Below are 27,803 nucleotides of genomic sequence, written 5' to 3' on the forward strand. Positions count from 1 at the left end.
ATTATACAGAGTGCAGTAAGCCAGAAAGATAAAGACCATTACAGTATACTAACACATATATATGGAATTTAGAAAGATGGTAACGATAACCCTATATGCAAAACAGAAAAAGAGACACAGATGTACACAACAGACTTTTGGACTCTGTGGGAGAAGGTGAGGCTGGGATGTTTCAAGAGAAAAGCATCGAACCATATATATTATCTAGGATGAAAGAGATCCCCAGCTCAGGTTGGATGCATGAGACAAGTGCTCGGACCTGGTGCACTGGGAAGACCCAGAGGGATGGGGGGAAGAGGGAGGTGGGAGGAGGGATCGGGATGGGGAATACATGTAAATCCATGGCTAATTCATGTCAATGTATTACAAAAACCGCTACAATATTGTAAAGTAATTAGCCTCCAACTAATAAAAAAAAATGAAAAAAATAATAAAATGAAACTTTTTGGGTTTAGATGCTTAGAATACTTTACTGAAAAAATATTCTGGGTTCTATTTATAAATCTGAGATAATGTGAGCATGATTTGTTTGAAGGCAATGATTTGGACAAAATTTCCTTTCAAGATACATTCCAGTTCTATGGATCTATGTCTAGCTTTCTACCTGATGCAATATAAACACGCTTTACATTGGGTATATGATTGAGTCTACCTACTCAGGTCAAAGTCATTAGATTCATGGCTTCTGAAAGATGCAATATTTAAAAAAAAAGAATGTTGGATTTGGATGGAGTAAGTTATAATTGATTCATTCCCATATTGGCTAATGTGTTTCACATGCAGAAAAATCCTATTCCTCACCCATTGGTTGGTCTTTCCAGAAAAAAAGTCACTTGAAAAAACAAGAGTCACAGAACTATAATAAATCAAATGAAATCCACTTCTAGGTCACAAATAGCCTTGGGACTTACTGATCAAAATAGGTAACTCACATAGAAGCATGTGACATTTTACTGACATGAGGAAAAGCAAGACTGTCAAAAAACATTAGGATTAAAAAGTGAAAATAAAGGAAACAGAACTGCCCCCTACTCTTTAATGCACAACAGGAAACAATGAATTTTTTTCTTAAATTGTATTACCAAAAGTCTTTAAATTTCCATCCAACTTAAGACTCTAATGAAAATGAAAGGTCTATTTTATCTCTCATCTAAGGAAACTTTTGTTATTGTTGTTTAGCCACTAAGCCATGTCCAACTCTTTTACAACCCCATGGACTATAGCCCTCAAGGCTCCTCTGTCTATGAGGTTTCTCAGGTAAGAATACTAGAGTTGGTTATCATTTTCTTCTCCAGGGGATCATCCTGATTCAGGGATTGAACACACATCTCCTGCATCTACTGCACTGCAGGTGGATTTTTTTACCACTGAGCTACCTAGGAAATCCCCAGAGAAAACTTTGCCTCTGATCACTTGAAAGAGTTGATTAGCCTTTCCTCTTCCCTTCATAGTTTTAGAAATAAGTAAAATGGCAACAGAACTCAGGAATATAATAGGTACCCCCCAAAAAAACTAATTTCTATCTTCATATTTGTTGTTTTAATCACAAATAGGCAAATTTCAGCATTGTTTCAGAAGCCACTATCTGCTGATAGATTCATAATTCATAAAGGCTAACAGGAGTATCATTAATCTAATGTTCATCAAGAGGCAAAGTTTGTCTGTTGTCAACTTCAGAAATGCATTGTTTCTTCAAAGCACAGTAAGAAAGGAAACAGTTCAAAATCCCTTTCATTTTTAAAATATGTAAGTTGAGAACAATATTTTAAAGCAATTGTTTGTGCTGCTTGGGGTTGTAAGTAAATTTCTTACAACTGCTGAGCCATCTGTTAAACAGAGAGGTCTTGCCTATCCAAAAATATGAACTTATTATTATTATTTTCTCTTATTTCAACAGCTTTTGTTTTGTTTTGGGCTTCCCTCATAGCTCAGTCGGTAAAGAATCCTCCTGCAATGTAAGAGAACCCAGTTCAATTCCTGGGTCAGGAAGACCCACTGGAGAAGGGATAGGCTACCCACTCCGGTATTCTTGGGCTTGCCTTGTGGCTCTGATGGTAAAGAATCCATCTGCAATGTGAGAAACCTGGGTTCGATCCCCGGGTTGAGAAGATCCCCTGGAGAAGGGAAGGGCTACCTGCTCCAGTATTCTGGCCTGGAAAATTCCAGGGACTATACAGTCCACGGAGTCACAAAGAGTCAGACATGACTGAGCTACTTCCACCTAGTTTTAATCCCCTAAAAAAAAATAACCTAGTAAATAGTTCATGCTATTCATGGGTCAAGTTAAGTAGAAAGGGAAAGAAGCTATCCTTTGAAAATTGTTTTAAACTCTTCTTTCTGTAGAGAAAGGACAGCACACTCATAACTCTGAGGTCTTTCACCTGCACCATCTATGGCCAAGTAATTTTCAGATTTGGAATTTCTCTTGACTTTGAAAGATTATCCCTTATATGAAAGAATATGAAGGGCTGTGCAACCAATAACATAATTTATAGATAGGCAGCCTTCTAACCACAAATTCTTAGATAAGATCTCATTCTTGAATAATGTTTCTATGCTGCTAAATATAGTACTCATATCTGTGCTAAATGAATTCTGATTAGCATAGTGGTCCCAATGTTTTCAACACAACACACAACCAGTTACATACTACCTCAATATGTATTAGTATAAAACATTTTCAGGGATTTTTAAGTGAATTGCTTTTAAATATCCATTGATCATCTTCATCTTTAGCTTTATTTATATCTGCAAATGTAGCACATGTGCCTGATACAGTTATATTCAAAACTATCAGATGTTCAGCAACTTAATTTTATGCAGTTGCATACTGTATTACAACAAAAAAAATCACTCAAGTTCAGTCAATAGTATCTGCTGAGCAACAATGATTTCCTAGCTAACCATATGCCCTATTCTTCAATAAAATAGCAGATAATCTACATAATTCAGAGTCCATCTTTTATAGTCTACTGTGTTTCAAATTAATGTGATTTAATTATCAGTCAGTCAATTCAGTTGCTCATTCATGTCCAAATCTTTGGAACCCCATGGACTGTAGCACGCCAGACTTCCCTGATCGTCACCGACTACCAGAACTTACTCAAACTCATATCCGTTGAGTCGGTGATGCCATACAAACATCTCATCCTATGTCGTCCCCTTCTCCTCCTACCTTTAATTTTTTCTATCTATTAACAACCAATATGGTGGTCAGCACTGTGTTAAAAAGGAGACAGTCTTGTAATCAAGTTTTTCCACCTAAATAAGAACAAGTTAGTTATTTAATAGCAAGTAAAATATATCAGCTACCCTCCTTAGATTAGAAACAGAGAAGTCCAGCACTGAAAGTAATACAAGGAAGGAAACTATATTCTCATGAAAATATATCTATTTTCAACACCAATTTTATTTCCTACCATATAAACACAGTGTCCTCCTATGTTCCTCAGGCCTTTAGGTAAATAGAGGGAAGAGATGAGCATCAGATATCCAAGGACCTGGCAAAGGAAAGGAGAGATGAAGCCATAGAAAGAAACTTTTACAATTTTCAACAAAGCACTTTTATAGAAAAATAATAGCTTTTCTTTAAACTCAGTGCAGCATGACCTGTTTTACATACTGAAGTTGACAAATATTTGAGACTAAAATTTAGAATTTGTTAGTAAGGTGGACACATTTATAATTAGCATATTTGTTAATGAATGAGTGAGATAGTGGCATGATGCAGAGAACCACGTTAGAGCAGACTTGGTTTTATCTTGTTTTGTTTTCATTTTAGAATCCCCAACCCCAGTTTGGTGACTGAGTCATAGTGGGTACTAAGAAACGGGTTGTTGAGTAAATGGATGACAAGAATGAAAAAGGAAATCAATCAATGATGAAAATAGGTGTGAAAATGGAGAGAGAAGCACAGATAGAAGCCAAGTTGAGCTTGGTCTACATAGAGGCAGTCAAAAAATAATGAAACAGTCACTTGGACTTTCACACTTCCAGGACAGCATTACAGTATTTTTACCGCCTTATGTCCCCAAATAATAATATTTTTAAGGTAAAAAGCTGATAATTTACCTTATCTTAATGTGTCTAGATAACTTCTAAAGTATTTATATGACATTCTAATTTGCCCATAAAATGTTCATTTTTATCCAATTATAATAAATGTCTATGTTTTACTTTACTCTGAGTAACCTATTGAAACCTCTAATCTTCCTTTTTGCATTAGTATTAAAGATCACCTTCAATATCAGAATTACAAAATTTCTCCATTTACAAATTAACTTTCTCAATTGAAATTTGAATTCAGACTTTTGAGAGAAAAAAGCTCACTGACCACTATCACAGTTCTAACAGACAGTAGTTATCTGTCATGAAACAATTGTTCAACTAGCCTGCCATAGTCTCTGTAAAAAGCCCATTGTGTCTTTGCTAAATATTTTATAAATTGGAAAACATAAAACTTCAATCAGCAAATCTGTCCCAGGCCTTCCCAGAAGCTAAAGAAAAATAAAATATGAATCTGTCTATGTGCTCGCATTTAGAATTAAATATACCTCCCTTTGAATTATGCCTACTGAAGCAATAGCTTGCCAATACTTTTTTGTAGTATATTAAGCATATTTGACTCTTATTAATTGTATATATACATATTACCTGTATATATATGGCTCTGGAGTAAAAGAAACATGAAGACACTACAAATAGAGAAAAGAACATAATCTGTGAATTTACTGTAATTGATATTTTCATAACTTAGCATTTGACCAGAGCAAAACAGCTGGCAGAGATTTTAGCCTCAAAATTTGTTTTTTGTCAGTAGATTTTTAGACTAGTAATCTAAAACAAAGTTGTAGGAATAGGAGTGGAAATGAGGAAGTAATAAACAATGAAAATGAAAGGAGACATTCAATGGGCTCAAGATAGAGTGATTAGAAGCATTTCGTGAATGAAGTAAAACAGTATGGGGCTGGAATCTAAGATCTGACATTCACTAGGTTTAAAAGTTTTACCATCACATCAGAAAAAATAAATACCTAGGAATAATCCAACCTAAGAGATAAAAGACCTATACTCAGAAAACTGTAAGACACTAACGAATAAAACTGAAGACAACATGGATGAAAAGATATACCATGTTTCTGGAGTGGAAGAATTAACATTGTTAAAATGACCATACTACCCAAGGCAACATACAGATTCAATGCAATATCTATCAAACTATCCAAGGTATTTTTCACAAAACTAGAATCAAAAGTTTTAAAATTTGTATGGAAATACAAAATACCTTGAATAACCAAAATAGTATTTAGAAAGAAGGACAGAGCTGGAGTAATCATTCTCTCTGACCTCACACTATACTTCAAAGCTACAGAAATCAAAACAGTATGGTCCTGGCACAAAAACAGAAACACAGATCAATGAAACAGAATAGAAAACCCAGAAATAAATCCACACACTTATGGTCAATAAATTTATGACAGAAGAGGCAAGAACATACCAATAGAGAAGATGCAGTATTTTCAATAAGTGGAGAAAACTGGACAACTACATGTTCAGTTCTGTTCAGTTCAGTCACTCAGTCATATCTGACTCTTTGTGACCCCATGGACTGTAGCACGCCAGGCCTCCCTGTCCTTCACCAACTCCCAGAGCTTACACAAACTCATGTCCATCAAATTGGTGATGCCATCCAACCATCTCATCCTCTATCGTCCCCTTTTCCTCCTGCCTTCAATCTTTCCCAGGATCAAGGTCTTTTCCAATGAGTCAGTTCTTCGCATCAGGTGGCCAAAGTATTGGAGTTTCAGCTTCAGCATCAGTCATTCCAATGAATATTCAGGATTGATTTCCTTAAGGATTGATTGGTTTGATGTCACAGCTACATGTGAAAGAATGCAATTAGAACATTTTCTAACATCATATACAAAAATAAAATAAAGACCTAAATGTAAGACTGGAAACTATAAAACTATAGAAAAGCATAGGCATACCTCCATGACATAAATTGTAGCAATATTTTTTGACCTGTCTACTAAAGCAAAGAAAATAGAAGTGAAAATAAATAAATGGGACTTAATTAAATGCTTTTTCAAAGCAAAAGAAACCATCAACAAAAGGCAAAGCTAACATACTGAATGGGAGAAAGTGTTTTCAAATGGTATAATTCATAAGGGGCTAGCATCCAAAATATATAGGCACCTTATACAACTCAATATCAAAAAAGTAAACAAACCAATTTAAAAGTGAGAAGAAAACCTGAATAGACATTTTTCCAAAGAAGACATGCAGATGACCAAAAAGATGCTCAATATTGCTAGTCATTAGAGAAATGCAAATTCAAACCATAATGAGATGTCACCTTACACCTGTCAGAATGGCCATCATTAAAAGAAAGCAAAGAACAAATATTGGCAAGGATGTGGAAGAAAGAGATGCATTGTTGATGGGAAAATTGGTGCAGCCACTGTGGAAAACAGTATGAATATTTCTCAAAAAACTAACAGTAGAATTACTGTATGATCTAGCAATTCCACTCCTGAGTATATATTTGAAATTTAAAAAAATGAAAATACCAATTCAATAAAAGTACATTCACCCCAATGTTCAGAGAAGTATTTGCAACTTGCCAAAATATTGAAGTAACCTAAGGGTCCATCAACAGATGAATGGATAAAGAAGATGTAGCGCACACACACACACAAGAGTCAGCTATAAAAAAATGGAGTTTTGCTATTTGCAAAAACATGAATGGACTTGGAGGGTATCATGCTAAGTGAAACAAATCAGACAGAGAATGACAAGTACTGTATATTATCACTTATATGTGGAATTTAAAAAGTGTGTGTGTGTGTGTGTGTGTGTGTGTGTGTAAGTTGCTCAGTCGTGTTCATTTCTTTGCAACCTCATGGACTATACAGTCCATGGAATTATCCAGGCCAGAATACTGGCGTGGGTAGCCTTTCCTTTTCCAGGGGATCTTCCCAACCCAGCAATCAAACTCAGGTCTTACGCATGGCATGTGGATTCTTTACCAGATGAGCCACAAGGGAAGCAGTATGCCCAAAAGGGCAGTTAAGTTCAGTCTTCAGCACGTTCTTGTATTTTTTATTTGTGAAAATCTTTAATTCTGGTTTTTTAGTTCTTTATTTTATTGAAGTATAGTTAATTAACAATATTATATTAATTTTAGATATATGGCACAGTGTTTCAGTATTTTTACATATTATACTACATTAAAAGTTATTCCAAAACAATGGTTATGATATTCTGTGATATGCAGTGCAATATACAGTTTTTGCTTATCTATTTTATACACAGTAGTTTATCTCTTAAGGTCCTGGACACAGTTAAATCTTGTGTTTAAATTCTGTTTCTCAAATTAAACTGACTCAAGTTTAATAATATTGTATACTTATATATTGCTATCCAGGTGGTACTAAGTGGTAAAGAACCTGCCTGCCACTGAAGGAGACATAAGAGCTTGGGATTCAATCCCTGTGTCAGTAGGATCCCCTGGAGGAGGGAATGGCAACTCACTCCAGTATTCTTGTCATAGACAGAAGATCCTGGCAGGCCACAGTCCATAGGGTCAAAAAGAGGTGGACACAACTGAAGTGACTTAGCACACACATATGCATGCTTATATACTCCTTTATTTTCACTGAACTGACTTAGCACATACACATGCATGCTTATATACTCCTTTATTTTCAAAGAGTTTTCAAAAACATCTATAGCTATTTGAATTGCTTTCAACAATTTTTTGCCCATGTTATCCTCCTGACCAAGTATTATATTCTGAGGCAACTGCACCATTAGAATTGTCAAATTGCAAAATGAAAGAGATGGAAAATTATTATGTTTGCTCCTCATTAACATGAAAGCAAGATTGAAATAGCTTGCCCAAAACCACATAAAAATAAGCAGTTATTCTGAAAAAAATTTGCAATGAATATAAATAAATATCAACAAAAGTTGTCATAAGAAAATTTGCTTCCAAGTCCAATCAACAGACCAGTCATTCTAAGTGATATTTAATAAAAAAAATTCAAAACAACAAACAGTGTCAACAGTTTTTCAGATCATGTTTGTAATGCAAATTGAACCTGATATTAAGTATCTCAATGTCCAAGGTGTAAGAGTATTATTATTGACCTAGCACAGATAGTATATTTTGTGTCTGTACTACAAGTATTTCCAAAGTCATATTTAGACTAATGTTTGATTTTGATGTTATTTCATTTTGAGGATAATTTTTTTATTCCTATAGTATAGCATCAGAAATTGAAAAGCAAACCTATGCCTCTTTTGGGGTGTGATCTTTTAATATAGAACGCCTCAACTTTTTTTTTTCATTTTAATGTATTTCTTAAAATAAATTTATTTATTTTAATTGAAGGTTAATTACTTTACAGACAACACCACCCTTATGGCAGAAAGTGAAGAGGAACTAAAAAGCTTCTTTATGAAAGTGAAGGAGGAGAGCAAAAAAGTTGGCTTAAAGCTCAACATTCAGAAAACTAAGATCATGGCATCTGTCCCCATCACTGCGTCAGAAATAGATGGGGAAACAGTGGAAACAGTGTCAGACTTTATTTTTTTGGGCTCCAAAATCACTGTGGATGGTGATTGCAGCCATGAAATTAAAAGATGCTTACTCCTTTGAAGGAAAGTTATGACCAACCTAGATAGCATATTAAAAAGCAGAGACATTACTTTGCCTACAAGTTCCATCTAGTCAAGGCTATGATTTTTCCAGTGGTCATGTATGTATGTGAGAGTTGAACTGTGAAGAAAACTGAACACCAAAAAAATTGATGCTTTTGAACTGTGGTGTTGGAGAAGACTCTCGAGAGTCCCTTGGACTGCAAGGAGATCCAACCAGCCCATCCTAAAGGAGATCAGTCCTGGGTGTTCATTGGAAGGACTGATGTTGTAGCTGATACTCCAAACTTTGGCCATCTCATGCAAAGAGTTGACTCATTGGAAAAGACCATATTGCTAGGAAGGATTGGGGGCAGGAGGAGAAGGGGACGACAGAGGATGAAATGGCTGGATGGCATCACCGACTCAATGGACATGAGTTTGAGTAAATTCTGAGAGTTGGTGATGGACAGGGAGGCCTGGCATGCTGTGATTCATGGAGTCGCATAGAGTCGGGCACGACTGAGTGACTGAACTGAACTGAATTACTCTACTATATTGTAGTGTTTTTTGTCATACATTGACATGAATCAGCCATAGGTGTACATGTGGCCACCATCCTGAAACTCCCTGCCACCTCCCTCACCGTCCCATTCCTCAGAGTTGTCGCAGTCCACTGGCTTTGAGTGTCCTGTTTCATGCATTGAACTTAGACTGGTCATCTATTTCACATATGGTAATAAACATGTGTCAATGCTATTCTCTCAAATCATTCTACTCTCACCTTCTCCCATAGAGTCCAAAAGTCTGTTCTTTACGTCAGTGTCTCTTTTGATGTCTCCGATATAGGGTCACCATTTCATCTTTCTAAATTTCTTATATATGCATTAATATACTGTATTGGTGTTTTTCTTTCCGACTTACTTCACTCTGTATAATAGGCTCCAGTATTATCCACCTCATTAGAACTGATTCAAATGTGTTCTTTTTAATAACTGAGTAATATTCCAGTGTGTATATGTGCCATGGCTTTCTTATCAATTCGTCTGTCAGTGGACATCTAGGTTGCTTCCATATCCTAGCTATTGTAAACATTGCTGTGATGAACACTGGGGTACAGGTGTCTCTTTCAGTTCTGATTTCCTCAGTGTGTATGCATAGCAGTGCGATTGCTGGGTCATATGGCAATTCTATTTCCAGTTTTTAAGGACTCTCCACACTGTTCTCCTTAGTGGCTGTACTAGTTTGCATTACCACCAGAAGGGTAAGAGGGTTCTCTTTTCTCCAAACCCTCTCCAGCATTTATTGTATGAAGACTTTTTGTAGCAGTCATTCAACCGGTGTGAGATGGTACCTCACTATGGTTTTGATTTGCATTTCTCTTATAATGAGTGATGTTGAGCATCTTTTCATGTGTTTGTCAACCATCTGTATGTCTTCTTTGAGGAAATGTCTGTTTAGTTCTTTGGCCCATTTTTTGATTGGGTCGTTTATTTTTCCGGAATTGAGCTGCAGGAGCTGGTTGTATATTTTTGAGATTAATACTTTGTCCACTGCTTTGTTTGCTATTATTTTCTACCACTCTGAAGGCTGTCTTTTCACCTTGCTTATACTTTGCTTCATTGTGCAAACACTGTTAAGTTTAATTAGGGCCCCTTTATTTTTGCTTTTATTTCCATTACTCTGGGAGGTGGATCATAGAGGATAGTGCTGTGATTTCTGCAAGAGAGTGTTTTGCCTATGTTTGCTTTTAGGAGTTTTATAGTTTCTGGTCTTACATTCTTAATCCATTTTTAGTTTATTTTTGTGTATGGTGTTAGAAAAAGTTCTAGCTTCATTCTTTTACAGGTGGTTGACTAGTTTCCCAGCACCACTTGTTAAAGAGATTGTCTTTTCTCCATTGTATATTTTTTGCCTCCTTTGTCAAAGCTATTGTGTCCATAGGTGAATGGATTTATGTCTGGTCTTTCTATTTTGTTCCATTGATCTATATTCTTGTCTTTGTTCCAGTACCATACTTTCTTAATGACTCTAGCTTTGTAATATAGTCTGAAATCAGGCAGGTTGATTCCTCCAGTTTCATTCTTCTTTCAAATGATTGCTTTGGCTATTTGAGGGTTTTTGTATTTCCATACAAATTGTGAAATTATTTATTCTAGTTCTTTTAAAAATGCCATTGGTAGCTTGATAGGGATTGCATTGAATCTACAGATAGCTTTTAGTAGTATACTCATTTTCACTATATTGATTCTTCTCATCCATGGACGTGATATATTTCTCCATCTATTTGTGTCCTCTTTGATTTCATTCATCAGAATTTTATCGTTTTCTATATATAGATCTTTTGTTTCTTTAGGTACATTTATTCCTAGGTATTTTATTCTTTACATTGCAATGGTGAATGGAATTGTTTCCTTAATTTATCTTTCTGTTTTCTCATTGTTACCGTAGAGGAATACAGGGATTTCTGTGTGTTAATTTTATATCCTGTATGTTTACTATATTCATTGATTAGCTCTAGTAATTTTATGGTGGTGTCTGTAGGGTTTTCTATATAAAGGATCATGTAATCTACAAACAGTGAGAGTTTTACTTCTTTTCCAATCTGGATTCCTTTTATTTCTTTTTTCTCCTCTGATTGCTGTGGCAAAAACTTCTTAAACTATGTTGAATAGTAGTGGTGAGAGTGGGCACCCTTGTCTTGTTCCTGATGTTAGGAGAAATGCTTTCAATTTTTCAGCACTGTGGATAATGATTGCTGTATGTTTAACATATATGGCTTTTATTATGTTGAGGTATGTTCCTTCTATGACTGCTTTCTGGAGGTATTTTTTTTTTCATAAATCCTTATTGAAATTTGTCAAAGGCTTTCTCTGAATCTGCTGAGATAATCATATGGCTTTTATCTTTCAACTTGTTAACATGGTCTATCACATTGTTTGATTTGTGAATATTGAAGAATCCTTGCATCCCTGGGATAAAGCCCACTTCGTCAGTATGTATGACCTTTTTAATACATCATTGGATTCTGTTTGCTAGAATTTGGTTAAGGATTTTTGCATCCATGTTCATCAGTGATATTGACCTGTAGTTTCCTTTTTTAGTGACATCTTTGTCTGGTTTTGGTATTATGGTGATGGTGGCCTCATAAAATGAGTTGGGCAGTTTACCTTCCCCTGAAATTTTCTGGAAGATTTTGAGGAGGATCCATGTTAGTTCTTCTCTAAATTTTGGTAAAATTCACCTGTGAAGCCATCAGCTCCTGGGCTTTTCTTTGTTGGAAGATTTTTTATTACAATTTTGATTTTCATGCTTGTAATGGGTCTGTTAAGATTTTCTATTTCTTCCTGGTTCAGTTTTGGACGGTTATACTTTTTCTAAGAATTTATCCATTTCTTCCAAGTTGTTCATTTTATTGTCACATAGTTGCTAATAGTGGTCTCTTATTATATTTTGTATTTCTGTGTTGTTTATTGTGATTTCTCCATTTTCATTTCTCGTTTTGTTGATTTTAATCTTCTCCCTTTTTTTCTTGATGACTCTGGCTAATGGTTTGTCTATTTTATTTATGTTCTCAAAGAACTAGCTTTTAATTTTGTTGATTTTTGCTATAGTCCCCTTTGTTTCTTTTTCATTTATTTCTGCCCTGATTTTTATGTTTTCTTTCCTGGGTTTCTTCATTTCTTCTTTTTCTAGTTGTTTTAGGTGTAAAATTAGGTTTTTTTTTTTTTTTTATTTTTCTCTTGTATATTGAGGTAAGCTTGTATTGCTATGAACCATCCCCTTAGCACTGCTTTTACTGAATCCCATAGTTTTGGGTTGTTGTGTTTTATTTTTCATTTCTTCCTATGCATATTTTGATTTCTTATTTGATTTCTTCTGTTATTTGTTGGTTATTTAGACACATGTTATTTAGCCTCCATATGTTTGTGTTCTTATTAATTTTTTCCTGTATTTGACATCTAATCATAGCACACTGTGATCAGAGAAGATTCTTGAAATGAATTCAATTTTTTTGAATTTACCAAGGCTACATTTATGGCCCAGGATGTGATCTATCCTGGAGAAGGTTCCATGTGCACTTGAGAAAATGTTGAAATTCCTTGTTTGGGGTGAAATGTCATATAAATATCAATTAGGTCTAACTGGTCCATTGTATCATTTAAAGTTTGTGTTTCCTTGCAAATTTTCTGTTTGGTTGATCTATCCATAGGTGTGAGTGGGGTATTAAAGTCTCCCACTATTATTGTGTTACCATTAATTTCCCCTTTCATACTTGTTAGCATTTGCCTTACATATGTGGTGTTCCTATGTTAGGGCTTCCCTGGTGACTCAGATGGTAAAGTGTCTGTCTGCAATGCTGGAGACCTGGGTTCAATCCCTGAGTTGGAAAAATCCCCTGGAGAAGGAAATGGCAACCCACTCCAGTACTCTTGCCTGGAAAATCCCATGGTCAGAAGAGCCTGGTAGGCTACAGTCCATGGGGTTGCAAAGAGTCAGACACGACTGAGCGACTTTACTCACTTACTTTACTATCTTAGGTGCAAATATCTTCTTCTTGGATTGATCCTTTGATCATTATGTAGTATTCTTCTTTGTCTCTTTTCATGGCCTTTATTTCAAAGTCTATTTTACCTGATATGAGTATTGTTACTCCTTTCTTTTGGTCTCCACTTGCATGAAATATTTTTTCTCAGCCCTTCACTTTCCATCTCTATGTGTCCCTTCTTTGAGGTGGGTCTCTTGTAGACAGCATATATAGACATCTTGTTTTGTATCCATCCAGCCAGTTCTTTGTCTTTTGGTTGTGGCATTCAACCCATTTACATTTAAAGTAATTACTGGTAACTATAATCCCATTGTCATTTACTTTGTTGTTTTGGGTTCGAGTTTATAAACCTGTTCTGTATTTCTTGTCTAGAGAAGATCCTTTAACATTTGTTGAAAAGCTGGTTTGGTGGTGCTGAAATCTCTCAGCTTTTGCTTGTCTGTAAACCTTTTTTTGATTTGTCATTCATATTTGAATGAGATCCTTGCTGGGTATAGTAATCTGGGTTTATGTTTTTCTTTTTCATCACTTTAAGTATGTCCTGCCATTCCCTTCTGGCCTGAAGAGTCTCTACTGAAAAATCAGCTGTTATCCTTATGGGGATCCACTTGTGTGTTATTTGTTTCTTTCCCTTGCTGCTTTTAATATTTGTTCTTTATGTTTGATCTTAATTAATTTGATTAATATGTGTCTTGGAGTGTTTCACCTTGGGTTTATCCTGTTTGGGACTCTCTGGGTTTCTTGGACTTGGGTGGCTATTTCCTTCCCCATCTTAGGGAAGTTTTCAACTATTATGTCCTCAAGTATTTTCTCATGGCCTTTTTTTTTTTTTTTTTTTTTGGTCTTCTTCTTCCGGGACTCCTATGATTCAAATGTTGGTGGCATTTGACATTGTCCTAGAGGTCTCTGAGGTTGTCCTTATGTCTTTTAATTATTTTTCCTCTCTGTCGCATTTATTTCCACCATTCTGTCTTTCACTTCACTTATCCTATCTTCTGCTGATGGTTATTCTACTGTTGGTTTCCTCCAGAGTGCTTTTTATCTCAGTTATTGCATTATTTCTTATTGATTGGCTCTTTTTTGTTTCTTTTAGGTCTTTGTTAAACATTTCTTGCATCTTCTGAATCCTTGTCTCTAGTCTATTTATCTGTGACTCCATTTTGTTTTCAAGATTTTGGATCATCTTCACTATCATTATACTTAATAATTTTTTTTCAGGTAGAATCCTATCTCCTCATCTTTTGTTTGGTTTGGTGGGCTTTTATCATGTTCCTTTTCCTGTTGAATATTTCTCTGCCTTTTAATTTTGTTTACACTGCTTTGTTTGGGGTGGCCTTTCTGTAGGCTAGAAGTTTGTGGTTCCTCTTTATTATGGAGCTTGTTCCTTTTGGGTGGAGTTGGACTAGTGTCTTGTCAAGGTTTCCTGGTTAGGGAAGCTTGGGTCTGTTCTGGTGAGTGGAGCTGGATCTCTTCTCTCTGGAGTGCAATGAAGTGTCCAGTAGTGGGTTTTTGGGTGTCTATGGGTTTGGCATGGCTTTGGGCAGCCTGTATTTTAATGCCTCAGACTGTGTTCCTTTGTTGCTGGAGAATTATCATTGTATATCTTGCTCTGGAATTTGGTGACTCTTGGGTGATGCTTAGTTTCAGTGTCGGTCTGAAGGCTTTTGGATGAGTTCTTGTCAATTAATGTTCCCTGTAATCAGAAGTTTTCTGGTGTTCTCAAGTTTTGGATTTAAGCCTCCTGCCTCTGGCTTTCAGTCTTATGCTTACAGTACCCTCAAGACTTCTTCATCCTTACAGAACAGTTGATAAAACATTTAGGTTTATCTTGAAAAGATTCTCTAACAGTGAGGGACACCCAGAGAGGTTCACAGAGTTACATGGAGAAGAGAAGACGGAGAAGGGAGATAGTGGTGACAAGAAGGAAAAGAGGGGGATCCAAAAGGGGAGAGACCAATCTAGACATTAATCAGTTTCCTAAGTGTTCTCCACAGCCCAGAACACCCAGAGATAGTCACAGAGTTAGGCAGAGAAGAGAAAGTGGAAGGAAGAGATAGAGGTTACTTGGGGGAGAAAAAGGAGAGTCAAAAGGGGAGAGAGCAATCAAGCCAGTAATCACACCCCTATGTAAAAATGGATAATGAAGATTAGATTCTTAAAGGTACAAAATTGAGAAGAAATACCAAAAAGCAAAGATTAAGAATCTAGAGTAGATGTTAGACTCTCTAAAATACAATACTAAAAATACAAAGCAAAATCAATCACAAAATTATAAAGTATATATGTATGAAATTTGCTTTAAAAATAGCGTCTTTTCATGTATACCCCAGTGTTCATGCAGCACTGTTTATAATAGCCAGAACATGAAAGCAACCTTGATGCCCATCAGCAGATGAATGGATAAGGAAGCTGTGGTACATATATACCATGGAATATTACTCAGCCATTAAAAAGAATTCATTTGAATCAGTTCTAATGAGATGGATGAAACTGGAGCCCATCATACAGAGTGAAGTAAGCCAGAAAGATAAAGACCAGTAGAGTATACTAACACATATATATGGGATTTAGGAAGATGGTAATGATAACCTTATATGCAAAACAGAAAAAGAGACACAGATGTACAGAACAGACTTTTGGACTCTGTGGGAGAAGGCTAGAGTGGAATGTTTCGAGAGAACAGCATTGAAACATGTATATTATCTTGGGTGAAACAGGTCACCAGCCCAGGTTGGATGCATGAGACAAGTGCTTGGGGCTGGTGCACTGGGAAGACCCAGAGGGATCGGGTAGACAGGGAGGTGGGAGGGGGGATTATTATGGGGAATACATGTAAATCCATGGCTGATTCATGTCAATGTATGACAAAAACCACTACAATATTGTAAAGTAATTAGCCTCCAACTAATAAAAATAAATGGAAAAATAAAAGAAAAAAAATAGGGTCTTTTTTTCAAGGTAACAGTAAGTTATAAAAATGAAAATTAAAGAGTAATAAGGAACTTAAAAATTTTAAACAAATAAAAAACATGATAACAGTAAATATGTATCTAGGAATTTCTCTGGAGCTCTTTGTTGAGGGCAGTGTGGGATCAGTTCAGTTTCAGACAGTTCCTTGTTCCAGCTTGTATTTCTTCTCAAAGTCTATAATCCCCTTCCAATGCTTAGTCAACATTAACGACAGGGTTTTAATCCATTGTACCTGTCACTTGCAGAATGGTTCCCTCTTCTTTATTTTGGCTTCCTCTGTTTACAAGTCTCTTTACTGTGTAATTTCCACCCTGACACAAGGGGGCAAAGGTGGCCACTTTTTAGGCTCACTTGTTCAGTTGTGTTTTGGGGAGGGAGGGACACTGCAAACAAATATCACTGACGTGTGTGTGGAGTGCTCACAGTGTATGGACCACAGTGGGTTTGCCCCCGCTCACGGCAGCGTGTGCTTTCTGGGTCTACACTGCTCAGGCTCCAGGTTGCTCTGCAGGGGTACTGTCCAAGTGGGCCCTATGTTTCATGCACTTCCCAGGTCTAAGCTGCTCAGGTTCAGATTCTCAGGTTGGTTTTGTGTTTTGTGCCCTTCCCGGGTCTGAGCAGCTCAGGTGACTAGGTTCTGTGTGAGTACACTGTCCCAGGTGGGCCCTGGGTGTTAATCAAGTCCCTGGTCCTGGCTGCTCATTTCTGGGGTGCACCTCGAGAGCACCGTCTCTGGTGTGCCTTGTGTCTCCTCTGGGGAGCTGATCTCAGGCTTCGACCCTCCTGGCAGATGTCAACCTTCCAGGATCCCAGGAAGACGTGGTTGGCAACTGAGAGAGCCTGCTCACAATTTGGTGGAGGATGCTGGTCTCCAGGGCCGAGATTGCCCCTTGCCTTTCAGCTCTGGTTGTCGCACACCTGCCTCTCTGCCTCCGGTGGGAGGTAGGGGCCTGTATGCAGCCCGCTAGCTCTCCTTTGGTATTTGCTCAATCCTTTGTTCTGTGAGTGGGCCAGGCTGCATCTTAGGTTAGAGCTTTTCAAGGGCAAGTTCTTTTTCTCTTCTTCTGACTATCCCACAGTTTGGGTGGCTATCTCATGTTATCTCCCTCAGATTGTCCTCAGGGCATTCAAGCCTGGTCCTTACCCTAAGGACCAATGATGCAGCCTGTGCCTCCCTGTCTGTCGAGTCCACTTCAACAGCACAGGTTCCCAAAATGTGGTATGGCGAAAGAATGAGAAACACTCAAGAAAGTCACATTATGGATCAGGGTACCAACACCACCACGAGGTGAAGGTGCTCAAACTGATCTCAAGTCTGCTTTATTATACTTTTTGAGATCTGCTTGTACGTGTTTACATGAGCATAGTAGGCCAGCTGGCCTTCAATGATAATCATGTGCACTTAACATTTAACATTTTTGTATCCTTGTTTTTCTGCCTCAAGGACAAAGACCCAGTTAATCTTTATGTGCCTCCCAGGCCCCAAAGATAGGAATAGTCTGTTGTTGGCTTTTCATCCCCAGGCATATATCCTGCTTTCAAGAGGTTTTTTGTTCCTTCAGGAGTCGTATACTGAGTCGTGTCCTCTCAGCAAGATTAATTCTTTTGCCAGGCCTTTTAGTAGGCCTGTCTTCTACATTGTCCAGCCCCTGCTCACTGGTGGTGGGTGAGAGCGTCTAGGCTACTTCTCCACTGGGAGTTGCATTTAGGCGTGTATTCTGTGTTGCTGTTGTTATTGTTGTTTTTCCCTCCAGGTTTTGTTGTCCTCTGAGATTCTAAAACTCCCCACAGACCCACCCATGAGAGGGTTTCTTGCTGTTTGGAAACTTCTCCTCCTTCACAAATCCCTTCCCATGATGGGTCTCCATCCCTAACTCTTTAATCTCTCTTTTTGTCTTTTATATTTTGTCCTATCTCCTTCCAAAGAGAATGGGCTGCCTTTCTGGTTACCTGGTGTCCTTCACCAGTGTTCAGAAGTTGCTTTGTGGAAGTTGCTCAGCATTCAAATGATCTTCTAATGAATTTGAAGGGGAGAAAGTGGTCTCCCTGTCATATTCCTCCACCATCTTGGCACAGCCCACAGAACTCTTCAACTTTTATTCAGCTGATCCTTTTGAGAATACAAAATCATCATAATCTTTTGATCTCATCCTCTTGGGTTTGTTACCAGGGGAAAAAAAATCACCATATTTAATTGCATAAAATATTATAGGTAAGATACTTTTTTACAGCAAAACAAACATGAAGACAATATTACCTTATTACATGTACAAAGATTTAAGTGATTAATTCACAGACTACTTAATGATAGTTAAATATGAAAATTCATGTAGAAGAAGTAATATTTACTTAGCTTTTACTATTTCCCATGTGTCATATTTAGAATTGTATATTGTCATAATGGTGAATCCTAATGCTCAGTCTCTTAAGTAGGTGTTATTCTTGATTATGGCTCAAATGGTAATGAATCCACCTGCAATGAAGAAGACATGGGTACAATCCTTGAGTTGGGAAGATCCTCTAGAGGAGGGCATGGCACCCCACTCCAGTATTCTTGTCTGGAGAATCCCTATGGATAGGGGAGCCAGCCAGGCTACATTCCATGGGGTTGTAAAGAGTCAACATGACTGAACGACCAAGCACAGCACACAGCATGTTCTTTATTGTATCTTGACATTTTGCAGATAAAGAAACTGCCGTTAAGCAAGTCTAAGTAATTTTTTCATTGTTACATAACCTGAATTTGAACCAAGGTTTTACTGACTAGAGCCTGTTCTCTTTCCACTAACTGTGCTATCCCCACCCCAAAAAGCACTCAGATATTGTTTACAAAAATCTAAAAAAATGAAATGCTTCTCATATCTGGACCAGATCTAGTATAAAAAAAATAGAGTTTTGCCCTGGGTATAAGCTCACATAATGGTTAGAACACTCCTTTATCCTAGTCTCCCTATTGATGCCACAGAGTATTTGATGGTTGCAATATATATCAAAGGCAGCAGACACAGAAGCAACATCTGGGAAAATACCTATGTCTAACACGGGATAAACAATAAATTATTAGGAAAACAAAAGGAAGGTCCTAGTGGAACCTGCACTGCATGGCAATCTTACACTTCTCTAGCCATTCCTTTACCTCTCTCATAGCTTACTTCCTTATTGTTTGCTCCTTTTCCCTTCCCCATCTGCCTACTTGGACCCAGCACATTTACCAGGAACCCTTCTCCAAATAAGTGTGAAAATTACTGAAAAAAATTTAAAATTATAGTAATGTATTCACAATACTCTTCTTTCATTTTCTACAGATATTTCACCATTCTTTACTGCTTACACTGTGTATTTCTGATTCAGTTCCTAATATACATAAAGTCCTGATTTGTATGAAGAAACATATACATCTTCAGTAATCACTGAAAATGTTCTCCAACCTTCTAGTATAATATCAGGCACACAATGGGTGCTCAGTATCCATATTTGTTCATGGTGATAGTTATAATGATGATAATCATCATAGACCTGGTCTGTTTTTAAAAAACTATAATTTGTGACACTAGAATGCCATTTAAGTTATCTCAGTGACTACCGATTAGTGTCTCCTATTAAAGCATAGAGTTTATGATAAAGTTAATATAAGAACCATTAAAACACTACTTTGCACTTATAGATATTCTTGGTGTTTAAAACTCTAATTTTATCTCAAAGGAGTCTAACAAGTGTGATGACAGCTGGCATAGGATTTTAGAAAAAAATGATAATACAAAATGAAAATGCTTGGTGCATGCTGAACTCTTCACAGAATATGTCAGCAACAGACCAAAATTGTGAAATATATCAGAACACACACCTGATGGTTTGCAGTGAAAATAGAACCACTCAACATTTCCTCTAAGAGACCCACTGTCCTTGTTACCCAGCCTATACCCACTGGCCTGTACTGTGTTATTCTGGGGAAGCATGTATAGTCCCTGGGGCCTTTGCATCATCAATATGTAAAAAGACTGGCACAGACCTAGTAAGCTACTTAATACCCAGCATTCTGTACTTCCAACATACATTTAAGATATATAAATTTAAAAATCCCCAAAGCAGTTTTGGAATTTACCTTTAAAAGAAAAACATTTAAAATAATTGAAGTCAATATGCAATTAGAATATGTGATGTGTCCAGAAAGTGAGAAAATCATTATTGGCAATAGATTTTGGCTAAGCTTAGGAAGGGAATATGTTGATATTTTCACATGCATAAATGCATGATATTAAATTGTTATGAGTCAAATTCACTGATCAGGAAAACTATGGGTAAAAAGAATTTCTGAAGAGTCAAGGTCGGCTCCATTTAGTCTGGGACTCTGGAGAATGGGTGTTTGCTAAGAATATAAAACTTCTCCAAACTAAATAGCCCTCTCATGATTCTCAAAAGTAAGTTGGAATCTTTTCAAGATTAAACATTCTTCTAAAATTTATGCAACTTCTTGAACCTTGAAGTGCCATGAGAAGCTTTCAAAAAATTTTATTACTCTTCCTTTCAAAATTCTGGAAATTTCAGAAAAAATAAATAAATTAAAACCTCAAATATATAAGAATGCTTTATTCTAATTTTGAGGCTGAGATTAAAAAAAGGAAGTGGAAATAGTTCTTATATCACTAGCAAATAAATAGCACAGCTATAATTGCAATTGAAACATGCATTAAAATATTTGCCATTTTAATGGGTAAAACCAATCTGCCTAATTAAATGAATTTAGACACTTATCCGTAATATTAAGTGATTATTTTATAATATTTGAAAAACCTTCAATTGGATAATTTTTTAGTCTACATTAAATGCCCTTGCATTGTATCTTTTCCACAGAAACCTTTTTATTTGTGAGCATCTGGTTATCTCTCCCTTTTCTATACTCTGCCTGGACTCAGCATGATTATGATATGAACATAGATGGCAGATGACTTGACTTTTGAGGTAGTTAATCACGACTGGAGGCATTCCAAGACATTGGTCCTGAAGAAACATAGCAGTGTGTGGGATTTGTGTGTGTTTGTGTGAGTGTGTGTATTGGTAAATAAAGTATAATGGAGTTCCTATACAGTTTCTCTTCCCATTAAAATTTTTGAGCTTCATTTTTCTCTGCCTTTGAATAACTGCTATTAAGTACACCAGTTTCAAAACAGACAGAAAAAAAAGCTGTTTTCTTCATACTATGTTTAACTTTGCTCAATACTTAATTGTAGGATAAGTCAACTGTGTTTTCTATAGGTGGTAGTACTGATAGAAATTTATTTGGTGGACTGCTTTTCCATGTGAAATGTTGGTAAATCATAAAAATTACTTCTACAACTATCAATTCTTTTGTTCCTGATGGCAAAAGAAGAAATTTATGTCAGAAAAAAAAATGGAGGAAAATACTGTGAATGTTCTTCCTGAAACTAAAATAAAACTGGCAATCAATTTCACGCTACTCTTATTTATGTAAAATCTCATTTTCTTTTAACAATTGTCTTTAAACAGCTAAAATAGTCACTCATTTTCCCAGTGTAACCATTCTTCCCACAAATTGGCAGACCATAGTCCCATTAAGGCTACCAAAAAGCAGGGCTTCCCCTGAATTTCAGACTTTTTTGTGAAAGGTAGCAACATTCAGTATCACACTGATAACTAAATAGAAGAGAGTAAAATATTATAACACCAAAATTAGAGACAAAATTTCTAGTGGAGTGAATTAAAAAAGTAAATACATACTGAACAAAGTGGAGACATTTCTGCTAAATCGGTGGCATTATGAGGCCTTATTTCAAGCTTACCCCTCTATACAGCAATCACCCTTAAAATTTCCTTTTGGAGCATTCCTTATTTCATAAAAATCTGTGTGATTTCAAAGGCAGAAACAATAAAAAAGGCCAGAATAACGAATGCAAAATGGGAGGTAATTCTGCAGATATGCCACTTTATTATGGAAACATCTTAAAAAGAAGCATCAGAAACCAAGAAATGAATAAAGAAACATTGTTCAGTGAAACAGCCACCAAGCCATGATGTCTTAATTTCAAGAAACTTTATATCCTTTCAAAATAGGGTAAATTTGTCCTGATATTACTTTGTTAATTGATTTGAAAGTTTCCATTCCTCCAAGTTACATCTCCTTTTTCATCTGATGTACAACTCTTGGTGTACTTTTTTCATTTTTAATAAAGGCTCTAACACAAAAACAAAACAAAAACCTTATTGTTTCCATTGATCTTTGCTGCACTGGGTTAATATTTCTTTCTATATTTTCAATATTGAATTTTCTTAGAGCTCTCTCCCTGCTTTTCACTTTGGTTCCTGATAGGGTAACGTTTTGCCTCTGTCATCTTCTCCATTTGCTTGTTCAACATTTGCTAAAATTTTCCTCTTTGAAAAATATAGCCATCTTCAGGATTCAAATTAAAGGCAGCATCATTTTAAGAACAACCAATTTTGAAGGCTATGACCTACACATTTCATCTGGGATACATTCTGGACTAGGAGGCCTGGGTTCAATCCCTGGGTTGAGAAGATCCCTGGAGAAGGAAGTGGTTATAAAATAGTTATAAAAAACCATGCAATTTGCTTAATGTTCTCATAATAAAATATATTATCTAGTCAGAAATACTTTTCCTAAATCTATTTTCCTGGAAATTTGCATAGCTTTCACATTATGCTCCTCTAAGAAGGAAATGGCAACCCACTGCAGTATTTTTGCCCGGAAAATCCCATGGATGGAGGAACCTGCTAGGCTACAGTCCGTGGGGTAGCAAAGAGTCGGACACGACTGAGTGACTTCACTTCTAAGAAGGAGAAAAAATTCACAGGGAAGATCTAGAAATTCTAACACATTATATATTCTATAGTTCTTTGTCCAACAGTTGCCCTAGAATCTAGGCTCAGAACCAAGAACTAATGTCTTCCCACTGCTGAAAGGGAATGGAGCAAGAGTTTCAATTCTCTTCAATGTAACCTATTCAGTAACCCCACAAAGTGAGAAACCAAATGTATTCTCATCCTGTTTTTACCCCCACGCATAGGTTAAACATATATAGCTCTTTCCCTTCCCTCTTTAATATTAAGCTTCTAATTAGCTCTGCTACACATTTAGGGAAGCACTGTTTCATGTTCAATGTGTGTTAGTCATTCAGTCGTGCCTGACTCTTTACGATCCCATGGACTGCAGCCCACCAGGCTCATCAGTCCATGAGATTTTCCAGGAAAGGGTACTGGAGTGGGTTGCCATTTCCTTCTCCACTGGATCTTCCCAACCCAGGAATCCAACCCCGGTCTCCTGCACTGCAGGCAGATTCTTTACCCACTGAGATACAAGGGAAACCCCTTCATTTTCAAAGCCTTTACCAAATATGTCAGCTGTTTGTATTTGTTTCTGAAACTAGATTTGCATAGTTCCCCTTTGTTATCTCTAAATTAAACTGCTAAGACATAACACATATTGAATTCTGTTCAGAGACAGTCTCTCATTACTAAAGTGTGATCCACTATTTAAAAGTTAAAAGAGAAGGCGAGGGTGGGATGTTTCAAGAGAACAGCATTGAAACATGTATATTATCTAGGGTGAAACAGATCACCAGCCCAGGTTGGATGCATGAGACAAGTGCTCGGGCCTGGTGCACTGGGAAGACCCAGAGGGATCGGGTAGAGAGGGAGGTGGGAGGGGGGATCGGGATGGGGAATACATGTAAATCCATGGCTAATTCATGCCAATGTATGACAAAAACCACTACAATATTGTAAAGTAATTAGCCTCCAACTAATAAAAATAAATGAAAAAAAAGTTAAAAGAAATAATGTTCATGAGTGTATACTCCCAAATAAAATGTATGTGGGAGTAAAATGTGCATTACAGAGGTTGCCTGCCAGCAGCCCATTAATTGAAGCTTCCTTGTTTTCCCAAATTCTGAATAATTCCCAACTGCCTTGGCACTCTCTCAGTATAAAATCCAAATCCCTTAATGCAAGAGGGGGGAAAATGGCAAACTAGAGCACTGAGATAGTTAAGAATGTCAGCTTTGTCCCATGGGAAATACAAAGCAAAGGTTTCAAATGACTTTTCAAAATGCATGTGCACCCCTAAACAATGAGCAACTGCTAAGATAAAATGATAATATGCTGATTATCAATTATAGATTTCCATCCGTGGGTTTGTTATATGCAAATATGTTCTCCCAGAAATGGCACAGGTGCACTGTAGCCTTTTGCTATATCTACATAAAAATAAAATTGCCAACATCTGTTGAATCATCAAAAAAAGCAAGAGTGTTCCAGAGAAACATCTACTTCTGCTTTACTGCTTACTCCAAAGCCTTTGACTATCTGGATCAAAACAAACTGTGGAAAATTCTTAAAGAGATGGGAATACCAGGCCACATGACCTGCCTCCTGAAAAATCTATAGGCAGGTCAAGAAGCAACAGTTAGAACTGTGCATAGAACAACAGACTGGTTCCAAGTTGGGAAAGGAGTACATATATGCAGAGGACATCATGTGAAATGCCAGGCTGGATGAAGCACAAGCTGGAATCAAGATTGGTGGGAGAAATATCAATAACCTCAGATATGCAGATGACACTACCCTTATGGCAGAAAGTGAAGAACTAAGGGGCCTCTTGATGAAAGTGAAAGAGGACAGTGAAAAAGTTGGCTTAAAACTCAACATTCAGAAAACTAAGATCATGGCATCCAGTCCCATCACTTCATGGCAAATCGGTGGGGAAACAATGGAAACAGTGACAGACTTTATTTTCTTGGGCTCCAAAATCACTGCATATGGTGACTGCAGCCATGAAATTAAAAGATGCTTTCTCCTTGGAAGAGAAGCTGTGCCCAGCCTAGACAGCATATTAAAAAGCAGAGACGTTCCTTTGCCGACAAAGTCCCGTCTAGTCAAAGCTATGGTTTTTCCAGTAGTCATGTATGGATGTGAGAGTTGGACTTATAAAGAAAGCTGAGCACCAAAGAACTGATGCTTTTTAACTGTGGTGTTGGAGAAGACTCTTGAGAGTCCCTTCGACGACAAGGAGACCCAACCAGTCCATCCCAAAGGAGATCAGTCCTGAATATTCATTGGAAGGACTGATGCTGAAGCTGAAACTCCAATATTTAGGCAACCTAATGTAAAGAACTGACTCATTGGAAAAGACCCTGATGCTGGGAAAGATTGAAGGCAGGAGTAGAAGGGGATGACAAAGGATGAGATGGTTGGATGGCATCACTGACTTGATGGACTTGAGTTTGCGTAAGTTCCAGGAGTTGGTGATGGACAGGGACGCTTGTCATGCTGCAGTCCATGGGGTCGCAAAGTGTCAGACATGACTGAGTGACTGAACTGAACTGAACTGAACTAAAAATATACATAAGTTCTGTGCTGCTGTTATAATTTAATTCCAGTACACAGCAGTCTGTCACCTCCATTCACATAGTGTGTTACTCGCTCAGTCATGCCCGACTCTTTGGGACCCCATGGACTAGAGCCCACCAGGCTCCTCTGTCCATGAGATTTTCCAGGCAAGGATACTGGAGTGGGTTGTCATTTCCTTCTCCAGGGGATCTTCCCAAGCCAGGGATCCAACCCAGGTCTCCTGCACCACAGGCAGATTCTTTACCAACTGAGCTACAAGGGAAGCCCATTCAGATAGAGTTCAATTTTATATCCACTAGGCTATCTTATAAAATCGCTCCACCCCTCCCTTCAGCCACCCATTTGTTTGTCCTTGATAGGAAGATGTGATCACATCCCTGAGCCAGTGGCTTTTTAATTTATTGTTTATCCCACTGCACATTCAGGTTTTCAGTAATAATAGCTCTTCAATTCCTGTACACAGAGAGAATTGGTACTTTCTTCTCATTTCTTCCTCAAGTCCTATATAAGTTTTATGAATTTCTGGAACTTAGTACCAACAAATAATGACCCACTATTATTTTATCGCTCATTTCAGGTTAGTTTTCATGACCACTTGTCTCTCCTCTTTCTCTTTTCATTAGCATACTTAATGGCTCTTCTATTCAAATAGTGTATTTCATAGTCTTTTGCTTCTAAAAGGTTCCACATCTGGTTATTGCTGTTTACATTCCTTTATTGAGCCTACGTCTTTGTAAGCTTTTTGGCAGGTGTATGTTGAATATTTCAGTTTCATGGTCAAGAAAGGATCAGAGGCCATGGATACTGACAACTGATTTGTCTGTTTTCTTCTGTCTTTTTCCATGACTATATCTACTGCCTCATCTTGATTTATAAGCAAAGCCTAGAAAGCCTACAAAAATAAGTGTTTTGTAGTTTATCTAGGAATAATACACAAAATATTGCTGTTATTTTTTGTAAAGAAAGTCAATTTTGTATAGTTTATTTCAACATAAATAAAATGTGAATTTTGTGTAAATATATATATATATATACATATATATATATTGCTCTGTGATAATGTGCCATACTGATCACACATCTACTTAAAACTACATTTCACGTTTCATCACTCACCTCTATCAAAACACAGCATATGTATTTCTCCCTGTTCCTCAACTTTTCATCTCTAGAAAATTATTCAATTTCTGCAAAAGAGCAATATATTTCCCATGAAAAGTCCGGAGGCTTGACCTAAGTTCATGTAGTGTTTCCCTGGTGGCTCAGCTGGTAAAGAATCTGCCTGCAATGTGGGAGACCTGGGTTTGATCCCTATGTCAGGAAGATCCCCTTGAGAAGGGAATGGATACCGACTCCAGTAGTCTTGCCTGGAAAATCCCATAGACAGAGGAGCCTGATGGGCTACAGTCCATGGAGTTGCAAAGAGTCAAATACAACTGAGCAACTAACACTTTCACTTTCTTTCAGGATACAATTAACACTGATAAGCATATAACAACACCCTGCACTCTGAACATGAAACATAGTTATTTTCCTAAAATACCTTGCCATTTTGGTCCTTCACTCCTTAATTCATTTTTCACTCTTGCCCCAACTTTCTCTCTGCTTTTATATGTGCTATTTTCTGATACTGACATATTCTATACTTGTACAGAGACAGTTGCTTCTTGGAAGAAAATCTATGACAAACCTAGACAGTGTATTAAAAAGCAGAGACATTACTTTGCCAACAAATGTCCATATAGTCAAAGCTACGGTTTTTCCAGTAGTCATGTACAGATGAAAGAGTTAGACGATAAAGAAGGCTGAGAGCTGAAGAATTGATGCTTTTGAATTGTGGTGTTAGAGAAGACTTTTGAGAGTCCCTTGGACAGCAAGGAGATCAAACCAGTCAATCCTAATGGAAATAAACCCTCAGTAGCCATTGGAAGGACTGAGGCTGAAGCTTAACTGCCAATACTTTGGCAACCTGATGTGAAGAGCCTACTCATTGGAAAAGATTCTGATGTTGGCAAAGATTGAGGGCAGGAGGGGAAGGGGGTAACAGAGGATATGATGGTTGGATGGCATCACTGACTAATGGATACAAGTTTTAGCAAACTCCAGGAGATGGTGAAGGACAGGGAAGCCTGGCATGCTGTAGTCCATGGGGTCACAAAGAGTCAGACACAACTGAACAACTAAGCAACTGAACAACAAATACTTGTATGAAGAGTCTATTAGTATTTCAGTGGCTCACATTCAAGGAGCTTGGAGAGGA

Source organism: Odocoileus virginianus, chromosome X, assembly GCF_023699985.2.
Source record: "Odocoileus virginianus isolate 20LAN1187 ecotype Illinois chromosome X, Ovbor_1.2, whole genome shotgun sequence".
Classification (NCBI taxonomy): Eukaryota; Metazoa; Chordata; class Mammalia; order Artiodactyla; family Cervidae; genus Odocoileus; species Odocoileus virginianus.